Raw genomic sequence first — 14050 nt, forward strand, 5'->3', positions numbered from 1 at the left:
TATGCGTGACAGCTTATACGTGTGTTGAAACTCTTGGAGTTCTTGATTTAATAGAGCAGGACCTCGGCTAGGGGGACGATCTCGACTGAGAAACTTAAACAAACTTGGTTATTAGTTCTGAAGCGTTGATGAAAACAAACCAAGTCTTGGTCGTATTGAGCCGACGAATGATGACCTCGGTAATGAAGGACAAAGCGAGCTTAGCCGATGTGCTAAATGGGAGAAATGATATAGGTTCCATCACCTCAGGATGCCGAGGTAATAGAACCTAGGGGGCAGTTGTGGGACATAATTTATATACTTAGTTTTGACTCTGCCGATATGGCAAGTCTAGGTTAATTCAACTTAGTTCAACTCTATTATATGCAAGTAGAAAAACTTTGCCATATAATAAGTCTAAGTTATTCGTCATGTTTCCATCAGAAACATCGCCAACTTAGTTCAACTCTATTATATGCAAGTATAATTCAACTCTGCCATATAATAAGTCTAAGTTATTCATCATGTTTCAATCAAAAACATCGCCAAGTGACTGGCCAGTCATACTACACAAGTTTTAAAAATCAAGCTAAGACTTTATTATTACTTCGGCTAATAACAAGAAACTTAAAAAAATAAAAAATCTAATGATAGAAAAATTTAAGATTATAAGTATTCTAGGGTCTTAGCAACTTTTTGCCTTCGCTGTCTTCAAGCCGATATGCACCATTGCCCAGGACCAAGATGATTTTATAAGATTCCTCCCAATTTGGGCCAAGCTTGCCCTCTCTAGGATCCTTTTTGTTGCCGACGACCTTTCTCAAGACGAGGTCCCCAACTTGGAACTCTCTTGGGTTGACCTTCTTATTATAAGCCTTAGCAAGTTGTTGCTGGTATGCCTCCAGCTGAATTGCTGCTTTCTCCTTTCTTTCTTCTAATAGATCCAGGTCTCAGGCCAAGAATGCCTCATTGGTCCCGTTTTCTACTCCCTGGTTTCTGATCACTCGGATGCCGACCTCTAGTGGAATAACTGCTTCTGTGCCATAAGCCATGGCAAATGGGGACTCCCTAGTTAATCTTCTCGGCTTAGTCCAATATGCCCAGAGTACACTGGGTAACTCATCTACCCACTTTCCTTTTGCTGGTTCCAGCCTCTTATTGATCCCATCCAAGATAACCTTATTGGATGCTTCTTCTTGACCATTACTCTGAGAGAAGCTTTGAGTGGAATAATAGTTCTTGATTTTGTACTTTGCACAGAAGCTCTTGATTAGCTTATTGTCAAACTACGTTCCATTGTCTGTTATTATTGCTCTTGGAATCCCAAACCTGGTGATGATGTTTTTCCATATAAAGTTCTTTACGTCAACATCTCGAATCTTTGCGAGGGGTTCAGCTTCTACCCACTCGGTGAAGTAATCTGTTGCCACTAACAGGTACTTCTTTTGTCTAGTTGCCTGAGGCAACTGTCCAACAAGATACATGCCCCATTGGGCAAACGGCCAAAGACTAGATACTGGGTTTAAATCTGCTGCTAGTTGGTGCATCAAACATGCAAACCTCTAGCACTTCTCACACTTTCTGATATAGGCTTTAGCATCTTTCTGTATATAGGGCCACCAGTACCCCTGAGTAATGGCCCTATGAGCAAGTGACCGGCCCCCTGTGTGGCTTTCACATACTCCTTCATGTATCTCATACAAGAAGTTTTCAACTTGTGAAGGATGCATACACCTCAAAAGGGATCCAGTAAAAGATCTTCTGTAAAGATGCCCTTCTACTGACAGACTGAATCTTGCCGACTTCACTCTAATCTTATGTGCTTCTTTATGATCATCTGGCAGTTTTTCCTCTTTAAGGAATACTATTATTGCATCCATCTAGCTTGGTCCCATCTCCACACACATTGCTTCATGCTCTGTGTTCAATGGTTCTACACTTGGGCCTGACAAGTAGTCAACCATTATTGTCCCTGCTTCTCCTAGTTTCATTGCGCTAGCCAGGTTGGCCAAGGCATCAGCATGGCTGTTGTCATCTCGGCTAACCAGCTGTAATCGGTAATTCTCGAATAAGGCTACCAGTCTGTCCACCTCCTTTACATAGACCGACATCCTTTTATCTGGGGCTGTGTATTCGCCTGTTGCTTGGTTGACGATAAGCTGGGAGTCACAGAAGACTATTACCTCGTCAGCTTCCATTGCTATTGCCAGCTTTAATCCTGCGAATAGTGCTTCATACTCTGCTTCATTGTTTGAGGCTTTAAACCCCAAACGAATGGATTGTTCCAATATCTGCCCATCTGGCGACACTAGCACTATTTCTGCCCCCGTTCCTTGTCGGTTTGAACTCCCACCAACAAACAGCCGGAAGGGGTCGCCGATGTAAAATACTGTATGGCCTGAGTTTCTCTTCCTTCCTTTGTTCTGCTATCCCCAGCTGGGTTTTTCCTTGTTCACTTGGACATCGTATACCTCGGCTCAACGGAGCCCGATGTATGATGGCACCCGGTGTCAACTCGGCCACGAAGTCGGCCAAAACTTGTCCTTTGATTGTTGTTCTAGGTCTAAATTCTAGGTCATATTGGCCCAACACCACTGCCCATCTGGCTATTCTGCCTGTTAGATTTCCCTGCTGCAACAGGGACTTCAAGGGGTTCTCAGTTAACACCACAATTTTGTGGACTTGAATTTGATGATTCAGATTCTTGGAAGCCATTACTAAAGCCAGTGTTAGCTTCTCCAAGGGTAGGTATCTGGTCTCTGTATTAGCTAGGGCTTTATTCACGTAATGAACTGCCCTTTGTTCTGACTTTTCTTCTCTGATTACTACTGCACTCACTGCATGCTCTAATGCTGCCAAGTATAAGAGCGGTTCCTCTCCAGGTATTGGATTTGAGAGAACTGGAGCTGTGGTTAAATACTTCTTCAAGTCAGTCAAGGCGACTTCGCACTCTTCTGTCCATAAGAAGTCTGTGGCTTTCTTCACTAAGCTGAAGAAAGGTTTACATTTGTCAGAGCTTCTACTTATGAATCTATTCAGGGCTGCAGCCCTTCCAATCAACATCTGCACTTGCTTTGCCGATGTTAGGCTCTTTAATTCTAAGATGGCCTTGATTTGATCCGGGCTACCTTCAATGCCCCTTCTGGTAACTAAGTATCCTACGAACTTACCAGACCTAACTCCAAATGTGCACTTCAATGCATTGAGTCGGAGCCGATATGTTCTAAGGATGTAAAAAACTGCCTTTAAGTCTTCCAGATGGTCCTCAGATTCCTTGGTCTTCACGACCATGTCATCTATGTATACCTCCACTGTTCTGCCTATTAGGTGTTTGAACATCTTGGCCACTAGTCTTTGGTAAGTTGCTCTTGCATTTTCAACCCGAAAGACATCACTCTGTAGCAATATAGCCTTTTTGGGGTGATAAATGCAGTCTCCTCATCTAGGGGGTACATAGCTATCTGATGGCACCCCCTGTAAGCATACAGGAAGCTCATCCTTCCATATCTTGAGGTGGCATCCACCAATTGGTCAATTTCAGGGAGTGGGAAATTGCCTTTGGGACAAGCCTTGTTCAGGCTGGTGAAGTCTACATAGACCCTCCACTTCCCATTCTTTTTTTTCACGACGACCGTGTTTGATAGCCATGTTGGGTAGTTTACTTCTTGTATGGCTCTGGCCTCCAAAAGTTTATCCACTTCCTCTTCTACTGCCTCAACATGCATCAACGTCGACCTTCTTGCTCGCTGGATGACAGGTTTAGCCGACCTGTCCTCATTCAACTTATGGCAAGTGACCTCGGGGTCAATGCCAGGCATCTCGTACGGCGTCCAGGCAAACACCTCAATGTTTGCTCTCAAGAACGCCTCTAGCTTTTTTTTCTCTTCCTCGGCCAAGCCCGAGTCGAGAAGGAAAAAGCGCTCTTCATCCCCTTGCTGGGCAAGGATTTTCTTTAGGGCTTCCTCACTCTTCTTGGCTGGCTCTTTGCTGACGTCCTCCAAGACTTCCATGTCCTCATCCTCGATCTCTGCTGTTTTTGCTTTTCATATGTTGCAAGTAGATTTCATTGCTGCCATGGAACAATTCTTTGCCTGCACTTGATCCCCTCTGATCTCCTCAATTCTATGCTTTGTTGGGAATCGCAATAACTAGTGCAATGTTGAGCGGCAACCCCTATTGCATGCAGCCATGGCCTTCCCAGGATAGCATTGTAAGGGGAGGGAGTGTCAATTATTGTGAACTCAATTTTTACCTTCTTGGTGCCAGCCTGCACCTCCAAACTTACTGCTCCTAGGGGCCACCTCGGCGTTCCATTGAATTCGACCATTGGACCATTGGATTGTTCCAGATCATCTTGGTAAAGGCCAAGCTCCTTGTAACACCTGACATACATGATGTCACAAGAGCTGCCCTAGTCGATTAGAATTCGTTTTACCTGCCATTCTCCAATCTGGAGGGATATTACCAAGGCATCATTGTGTGGATGCTACACCATCTGTAGGTTGTCTTCAGTAAAGGACACCACTGGTCCCTAGCACTCGTCTGCCCTAGGTCTCTTCTACCGGACCTGATACACATGTTGTAAGTGTTTTACCTTCTGAGTTTTCCCACGTATCTCGCTCTTATTGACCTTCGAGTGAATTACATTGATCACTCGAGGTCCACCTGCTTGCGGTTGCGGTTGCGGTGCTGGTGGGGGTGGTGCTGCTGGTGCCTGAGGCAGTCTTGCTTGCTCTTCCCTTGTCCTGGCCTCATCTACCAGGTCCCTTAGATGACCTTGTCTTACCAGGTCTTCTAAATGTGCCTTTAAGGCTCTACACCCTTGAGTTAGGTGCCCATCTTCATTGTGGTAGACACAGTGTTTCCCCTGACATCTTCCCATAAATTCACCAGGAATCCTCTCTGGTGCTCTATAATAGGGCTGATTTTAGATTCTCTCTAAGACTTTGTAGACCGGAATTCGGAATAAGGTTGTCACTGCCTGTGTGGCCCTCAATCCTGTCTCTTGCTTATTGTATCCCCAATTACTTCGGCCTCGCTTCGGCGAGCTGTTTCTCTTCTCTTGTTTTGACGTCTTTATCCCTAGCGTATCCTCCTCAGCTCTGGCATACTTCTCTACTCTTGCCATAAGTTCCTCCATACTTTTGGCAATGTCTTTGCCAGTGATTTTCGAAGCAGACAATCATCGTTTAGGCCGTTCTTGAAAGATACGACCGCCACCTCTTGGTTGCACCTTGGTATTCGATTAAACACCTCATAGTACCTCTTGGCATAAGCCCTAAGGCTTTCATCCTCACTGATTTTTAGAGCCATCAGGGAGTCTACTCTTAATGGTTGTAGTTTGTTTGTCACAAGCCTGGCCACGAACATCTCGGCCAGACCTTCCTAGGTTTTCACGGTTCCTTTCGGCAACTTGTGAAACCAGTCCGTTGCAATTTCCCCGAAGGACGAGGGGAACACCTTGCAAAGCAAAAACTCGTTCCCGGTGTATAGTGCCATCAAGTTTAGGTACAAGCCGACGTGAAAGTTGGGGTCCAACTTACCGTCGTATATCTGGAATCTCGATATATTGAACTTTTTTGGGGCTTCATATTTATCTAATTCTACCAAAAATGGCGTTCTCGGTTTGACCGGAGAAGTTATCTCGGCATCTTGCCGTTTTCTCTGGAGGTAATCCCTCAGATCCTCCTTGGTCCGTCCAGGAGCTCGGCTATCTCCGGATTTCAACCTTTTTGGTGCACTACTTCCAGTGTCATTATGAGTCCTTTTGGACCTCCCTCCATTGGTCGTGTCGAAACAGAGTTCCTTCCCTTGAACATCCGGATGCTCTTTGGTGCAGGCTTCTTTGGTTCGACGCGTCTTTTGGGATTTCTTCTCGTTGATTCTCCATGCCCGTCCTCCCGTGAAGGCCGGTGAGAATGTCGCTTGGTCCTATCGTGTTGTGGGACTGTAGGAATTGTTTTCTGCCCCCCTTTTTGGGCATTTTTCTTGGCCGCTGGAATCGGCGTATCTTGTAATGGGAATGGTGGCTGCATGACGTTGTTCTGCATCATGAAATTGATGACCGTTTGCAGGTTCGCCAATTTGTTCGCCATTCCCTTCATCTCGTCGTCCCTCTATACCTAGAGGCCGTCTTCGTTATAATACCCGCTTCGGTCTGATTTCTTTGGTACGTCACCCTCATGGCTGATGTTTTTCTCTCCGGGATTCTGACCCTGAGTTTCCTCGTTGCAATTATCTTCCTCGACGTCAAGGTCAACATGTTTGCCACTTCCAGTAGGGATGTCGTCCCCAACCTTCTCTTTCTGTCCGTCGTTGGCCATTTATTCTCTTTTCTTTCCCACAGACGGCGCCAAGTTGTGTGAGTCGATTTCTGACCACACTGCCAAACAGGTACTCAGTTGGAGAATACCGACAGAATAGATTAAGCCCGAACGACCTGTCACAGAAAGAAGAGATTCTGGCGGTGGTTCGTCCACCCGGGGCCACACCAACGATCAAGTTAATTATCTCTTAAAGATAGCAAAAGTGCTTAACTCACTATTCAGAATACAAAAAACGTATCTTAAACCCATGAGGGTACCTCTCTTTTATAGCCAACACTGACCTAATCCCAATAGAAGCCTAACTTCAATGGACTCTGGCTCAAAGCTAATCCTGGACTCTGGCTCAATGCTAATCCTAAATTTCCAGTTAGATTGGGATAAACTCTCTAAGAGTCTTATCTTTATCCAAACTGAAGTCCTCTCTCATTCTAGGACTTTTGTCCCTTATTCGCTTATTCCGGATTTCGGTATGTTCGCAGATAATCTCGGCCTAGCCGAGATGATCTTAGCGTCATGACCAGAACACATGGCACCTCAGTTGGAACTTCGGTGCCACCTCGGCCACGTGTTGTCATTTAAAAATTATGTCCACATATTAACCAACTTCCCAAATCACTCTAGAGATGATCAAAATCCATTTTGGAGTATCATACACAATCACTACGTTGCTTTAAAATTTGAACAAAATTTGGGTAGAAATTCTCACAACAATTTCAAATTTATCATTAATATAAATTATTCCTATATCATAATGATTAATTTTTATTTTTGAATTAAATCATAGTACAATGCTATTTAGTACACATAATTTAAACTAAATTTCTTATTATATATATATATAGTTTTTCCAAACAATTTTATCACATTAGAATACATTCAAGCTTTGTAATCTAATTTATAAAATGTATTTTATTTTATTTTGTGTGTATGTTGAATATAGATAACCGAAGCTTAGTCCACATTTGTTTGAGATTGAGCAAATCTGAATAGGTGGTTAGTGGTCACACCTGAACGAAGCTTGAATAGATAATTTGCACTCTGATCTTAACTTGGACAAATCGAAAATTTGAGTGAACATATCCGAATTGCAGCCCTAATCTCAACAATAAATAAATTAAGCCACTCATTAGTAAAACGAAATGGACTGCAAAAGGAATTTCACAATTGTTGCCCTCCGTTTACAAAGTGGGTTGACTTTTTAATTTTTTGATTTTTTAATTATTTTAACTTGGGCTAAAAAGTTTAGTTTGGAAAGGACTTTTTAGCTTTTTTGTGAGAGAAGAGTGTAATAATTATGGATTGGATGTGATGATTTTTTGACTTTTTAAATTTTTTTTGTGAGAGAAGAGTGTAATGATTATGGATTGAATGTGATGTTTTATTTGTTGTGACTAAAATAGCCTATTTTGTCTTTTGTGACTATTTTAGCCACAAACCAACTTGCCAAAGTCTTACTTACCACACAATCCTATAAAAAATTACTTCTATTTACCATAAAAACTTTTTAATCTTGTACAATACTACTTACCAAATATTGGTGCACACTAATTAAACTCCAAGACTAATTAATTAATCTATTATGTTGAAAAAAAGAGTGTTAATTAGATTAGACTATTCTAATTTAATAGAACAGGTTGGAAGGGTGGGGGAAGGTGGGCAATAATAAATAAGAAAGATTGTGATGATGAATAGGAGAGAGAGAGAGAGAGAGTGAGATGAGAGATCCGTATCCGTTTCGGTTACTCGTACGTCTTACCTACTACCAAATACCCTCCGTTTGGTATGAGTGTATGGGGCATGGTGTATGGTTTTTGTGTCGTTTTTTTCTACCATCTCATCTTATAAAGCATTTTCTTTGCTATGTACAAAAATATCTTGAAACTTTCCCTACACCTTCTAGTCGGTGCTATTTCATAAAATTCAATAATTTGATGTTGGTTGTTTTTGGATTGAGATTCTTTGCAATAATTTATTTTTTTAAATACTTTATTAGTAGTTTTTTTCTTTTTGTGGGTCAAAGATAAAATATTAATATACTAGTAAAATTAGGTTATAACTTTTAGGTTTTTAGGTTAGAGATTAAAAGTTATTTTTTAGCTTTTAATCTCTTTTAAGTTATATCATCTTTTTATTTTTTTTATATGTTTTTTCAAAAAAAAAACAAAAGAAAAGAATTAAAAATTAACTTTTAACTTACTTTTCAGAACAATTTCTTTAAATGGGCCGTTGCTGACCCATCAGCTCAAATTCCAAATTTTTCACTCACCGCATCCTAAAGCGCAACTACATACCACTTAGTTACAAGGACCTCAGCAATTTATTAATAGTTAAAAAAGTGTTTAAGAGTGGTTTAAAAATAATTAATAATTTAGTGGATAGTCAAACCATCATTGTAAGAAAATTATGTTCTTACAATCTAGCTCCTCTCCTGTCCACTTTAGTAAATTCGATAGTTCAGTTTTTAACTCGTGAGACTCACCATATGTTTGATTTTAGTATTTATTTTGCTCAAAATTTAGGTTTCAACATTTTCTGCTTGTAAAAATAAACAGTAAAATTATAATTGTTATCCATATTTTAAAGACAAATATGATAAAATTATATGATTATAGATATTAACTCATTCTGATTTTTTTTATTTATTAATGATTTATACATTGTGTGGGAGCCAAATTTATCTAGATTTATAGGGACGAATGGACCCGTTCGGTCCTGAACGTAACCTCTATTCGGCTTTGATTTTAATCAATCGAAGAGCCGAATAAAATAATCGGCATTCCAGCCAGTAGAACAAAGGCCGAGTAGAAGTACATGTAAAGGATCAAGGATGGGCTTGGCCCTAAGGCCCAAAGAGAACACTATAAATACGGGATCATCAGTCAGAGAAAGGTATGTGAAAACCATTATACTTAGCTTAGAATACAAGTAATCCAGAGTGTAGAGATTGACTTGTCTGTCGGAGTGCTAATTCCGGCACCCTCGATCGGAGTGTTTATTCCTTTTCAGGTGACTAGCTGAGGAGCACGAGCGTCTTCCAGGATCAGAAGAGTATTTCCAAACCACTTCTCCATAATTGGCGCCGTTTGTGGGAATACTCAAGCATATTCATGGAGGGCGTGACGGAAGATCCTCCGGCAGTCACTGTCGACCCTATACCGCAAGATGAAACCACCTCAAGCAACATGCTTGGGCCAGAGAATATTACTGCAAGAAGGGCCTTGAACTTCGGTTCACCCTCAACGTCAGCACAAGAGGCAATGCAAGTGATTATGGAGCAAGCAAAGAAAAATGAATAGATGTTGGAGAACACGATCGCTGAGAACGAAGGTCTCCGTCAGGATTTGGCATTAGAAGTAGCAAAGTCCAAACAAGCTGTACGCCAAGATCCGAGACGACCCTTGAGGGCAGATGGTCGACGACCTCGAGCCCGACAACAGGACACTGACAGTGACTCTGACTCATTATCCCCGGAGCCCAAAAAGAAGGGTCGACTCTGAAAATCCTAAGTGATTCGTGATTAGATCAAGATTATAATATTCCAAATCCCAATTATCCAAAACACACAATCTAAATCAACTAGCACTTACGAAAGTAATTTAGATTGTTTGTTTTTTGGAATAAATAATAAATCAACACAAACGATTTTTACGTGAAAAAAATCACAATTGAAGAACCTTCAATTGTAATAAAAAACCACGGGCGGAACGCTACTAATCAATCCACTACTGAAGAAAGAAAGATTACAAAGATAATACACAAATTACCCAACTCAGTCAATTTGTCTTCGAATCGTTTGCAACTCTTTCACCGTGCCTTCATCTCGGAACTGATCAATCCTGAAGTTGAATCCACAACTTCACTTGTCGAATTAACGACTACGTACAGAATCAAACACCTTTTGAAACTCTACGCTTCAATCTTCAGAATCCACCGAAGAGATCTCTCTCTTGAATTTAAAGTAACCAACTCCTTGATGTATGTATCTTAGATCATGATTGAAGAACTCTTCTCAAAACATCAAGGAAAACTCACAAAAATCTCAGAACAAAACTTCAAACAAAACCCTAGGACTCTTGAATAAGATCTAGGAAAAGTAATCCTAAAAACAACCTAAACAGGTATAAATAGGAATCCTGAGTCCGCGATCTCTGCTCGAGCGGCCAACATCCCACTCGTGCGGCTTCAGCAAAATCTGCGTGCAACAAAACAGAGTTCCGCTCGAGCGCTTGATGACCCGCTTGAGCGCGAAATCATACCTTCCAGTATTTTTACAGACCTAACAAAATACTGAGAGTCTACAATATCCGATCGAGCGCCAATGGTCCCGCTCGAGCGAGAAGAACAAAAACACAGGAAAATTATAACTTGTTCAACACAAAGTTTTGTACCCGGATTTGACAATCAAGGGACCTAACAATCTCCCCCTTTGTCAATTCCCGGACAAAACCTTTCTAAACAAATGTCTTTAAACACACGCACTAGACAAGATTAATAAAAAAGTGAAACGACTCTAAACAACTCTATTATCAAACAATCTTGCCATGTGATCAATCAATCCATCCATCCAACTTCATCCAACATTCACCTGTGAAATAGCGAGCAACATACCAAAAAAACAAAACTTGTGGAACTGTATAAGAATATGCCAAAACATACATAAAAAGAGAACCATGATACAGTATCCACCAACTACAATAACCAACCTATCCGAATATCAACAAAGTATCCAACATATCCAAACATGAACAAAATATCCATAGGAACAAAATATCCATCTAACAAAATATATCAAAAAAATATATACCACCAAGATCACCACTGTAAGATCACCACTATAACACCGATCTCCCCCTTTTTGACTGAGAATCAAGGAATCAATGAATCAGGCACCAGGGGGAGGTGGTGGCTGCTGAATCTGAAGTAAGGAAATGATGTGGGCCAGCTGAGAAGTAGTGTGGACGGCAGTTTGCTCCAACTGACCAAGGCGACCATCAAACGAATCAAAGCGGGCATCCAGAAGGTCCAACCGCCGGGTCATAGCCTCCTCAAAATGCTGAAGCTGATCATGAAAAGCTCGAGGTGGAACAGGGGGAATAGCATCCTCCTCACCCCCTGTTGCTGCTACAGCGTCAAACTCAATCTCCTCAGCTAGGCCAGCAGTGGTACCTGCAGAAGTACCGGCCCGAGAAGACTCCCCCTTAACATGAGCCCGACTCTGAGAAACAGTTTTCTTTGTGAATGGTCGGGAGGGGAAGGCAAACTCATCATCCTCTAATACTCGAACCCCAAGTTCAGACAAAAGACGGTTGATCAAACACCCATAAGGAAGTCCTAACTGTTTATTCCCAGAAACACCTATCATTTTCTTAATAATCAGGGTAGCTAGATCAATAGACATGTGACGGGCGATACAAAACAAAACAAAACCTTGGTCTTGATTAATTTTGGAAGAGTGAGTGGTCACAAGGATGTTTGCACAAACAATCAGATTAAGCAGTCTAAATTCCGGAAGAAGTTCAAACTGTTTAATTAATGCACCCGTAGGCCAAGGACGGGAAGTACCACATAACACCTCAGTTACATTATTGAAATCACAGGTAGGACGACCTGGGACAGGAAAAGGATAGTGTTGAGGGTACACTTGATCAATCTTAAGAAGATGGCGAATGAGAGCAGGTGTGACAGAAATCGATTTGGACCGAACCCAAGTAGAGAATGAAGGCTCAAAGTCACTAATTTGCTCAATATTGCAGTAAAATTCTCGGACCCAGTCGAGATTTTGACACCCAAAAAAAGACAACACCAAATTACCACCTAGAAGTCAAACAACGGACAGATGGGGATGGACTCGAAAATGTTAGGCTGGACATTTTGTTCTAGGTGAACAGTGCGAGCCTCAAAAGATTTATGAAACAACTTGTCTTGCTTAGCAGTCTGAAACCTCTTAGAATTAAAGGAAGGACGAGACACTGTCGCCTTTCGGCGTTTAGAGGCCGACATGATGAGATGAGAGATGACTAAAATCCGAAAACCCAACAAAGCCAAAAAGAAACCAAACCCGAAGAGCAAAACAGGCACAATACAGAGAACATTAGTAACATTAAACGCATAATGCATAAGCATGGAGGACAAATATCAATGATATCACTTCATAAATATGGAGGATAAATATCAATGAAATGCAGAATGCAAAAATGTGCATAATTGCAATGGCAGAATATCAATGACCTAGTGATGCCAATCAATGATATAAAAAACCAAGAGAACTCCTATTGCAACACTACTCCATCTTGTGGTCAAAATAACTGCTCAAAATTGTAGCACAGACAAAAATTCCTCAAGCATGTGGAACACACAACCCTAGGTCGAATGGACAACACAGACTCCATACACACAAACATGAAATGCAACATGAGAAAGACAAAACGACTCAGTGAAAGTGTGTGAGAGAAAGGGAAAAAAAATGAAACATAAAAAACCTAAAAACCCGAAATACAACCCCCAAATGTGCCGAAATTACAAAAAAAACAGACAAGAAGAGCGGGAAACACTTACCAAAGTGTAAATCGGCAAGGAAGAGGAAGAAGGTAGGTGAAATCGAGCACACAGAGCCCACGAGCCAAACCCTAGGTCTGAGAAACTGAAGAAGAGGGAAAAATAATGACCTGAAGAGTCGAGGGAGGGAGTTTTATACAAAATAGGTCCGCTCGAGCGTAGGTATGAACGCTCGAGCGTGAGTCAAGGCAAGCTGACACCCGCTCGAGCTCGAATAAGGACGCTCGAGCGCAAAAATACCTTTCTCAGAACTGAAAAGCAAAGAGTAAACTACTGCAAGGCGCAAAAACACGCTCGAGCGTGGAAATATCCGCTCGAGCGGGGTAAAAAAAACATTTTTTTTGTTTTTTTTTTGTTTTTTAAATAAAACAAGAAACTCAATATCTAGAAGAGAGACCTGGGACAAAAGTAGATGATCACATTTAGCCAAAATTGACGACGAAGATGAAATAATCCGCAATGCATGAATTCCGTAAACTTGCAATTGTAAAAAAATGACACTGAAAATCATGAGCAAAGCAGATAAAATATAATCAATGATCATAAGCTACATAAGAATGTACAACTCAAAATCCAACATGAGAGCTCACAAAAGAAAGTGTGTGTGTGCAATCCATGAGAGGTCACCGAGCAAGAGTTAATCCTAGTAGTGATCGGATGGCTGGACCTCCACCAAGAGTAACTCAACAATACGGAGAAAAGTCAAACCACTAGGAATCACGGGGTATTTGTTGAGCAAATGCGGAGGCTCCCCCTCAATCAATGAGTCCCCTTTTTTTTTTTTTTTTTTGACTTTTTCTTTCTTGTGGGCACTCACTGGTGGCATTCACTCTCAAGAGTATGGAAACCAAACCAAAGAAGAATGAAATCATAAAGGATGACCTGGTTGGTGCCTCTGAGGTAGCCTTTTCCTAATGCCCGGACTTCAAGGAACTGAGGGAGAAACCGTGGAAGTGAAAACAGATGGTAGATGGTTAAGAGACTCAACATCACCCATGATATACTAGTATCGGTCAATTCCACTGTAAAAGTACAAGAAACACTGTTAGTGGTCCATAGAGAACTTTGATCACTTGTGCGGAAACCCCTGCAGCAATTAATCTCAAGGATGTGTACAGAATGAGATCATGAGGTTAATGAGCATGGGCATTCAAAATGAGCTATGACCAATGAACAATGAGATCTTGTAA

The sequence above is a fragment of the Camellia sinensis genome, chromosome 1 (genome assembly GCF_055761805.1).
Source record: "Camellia sinensis isolate YWXY chromosome 1, ASM5576180v1, whole genome shotgun sequence".
Lineage (NCBI taxonomy): Eukaryota > Viridiplantae > Streptophyta > Magnoliopsida > Ericales > Theaceae > Camellia > Camellia sinensis.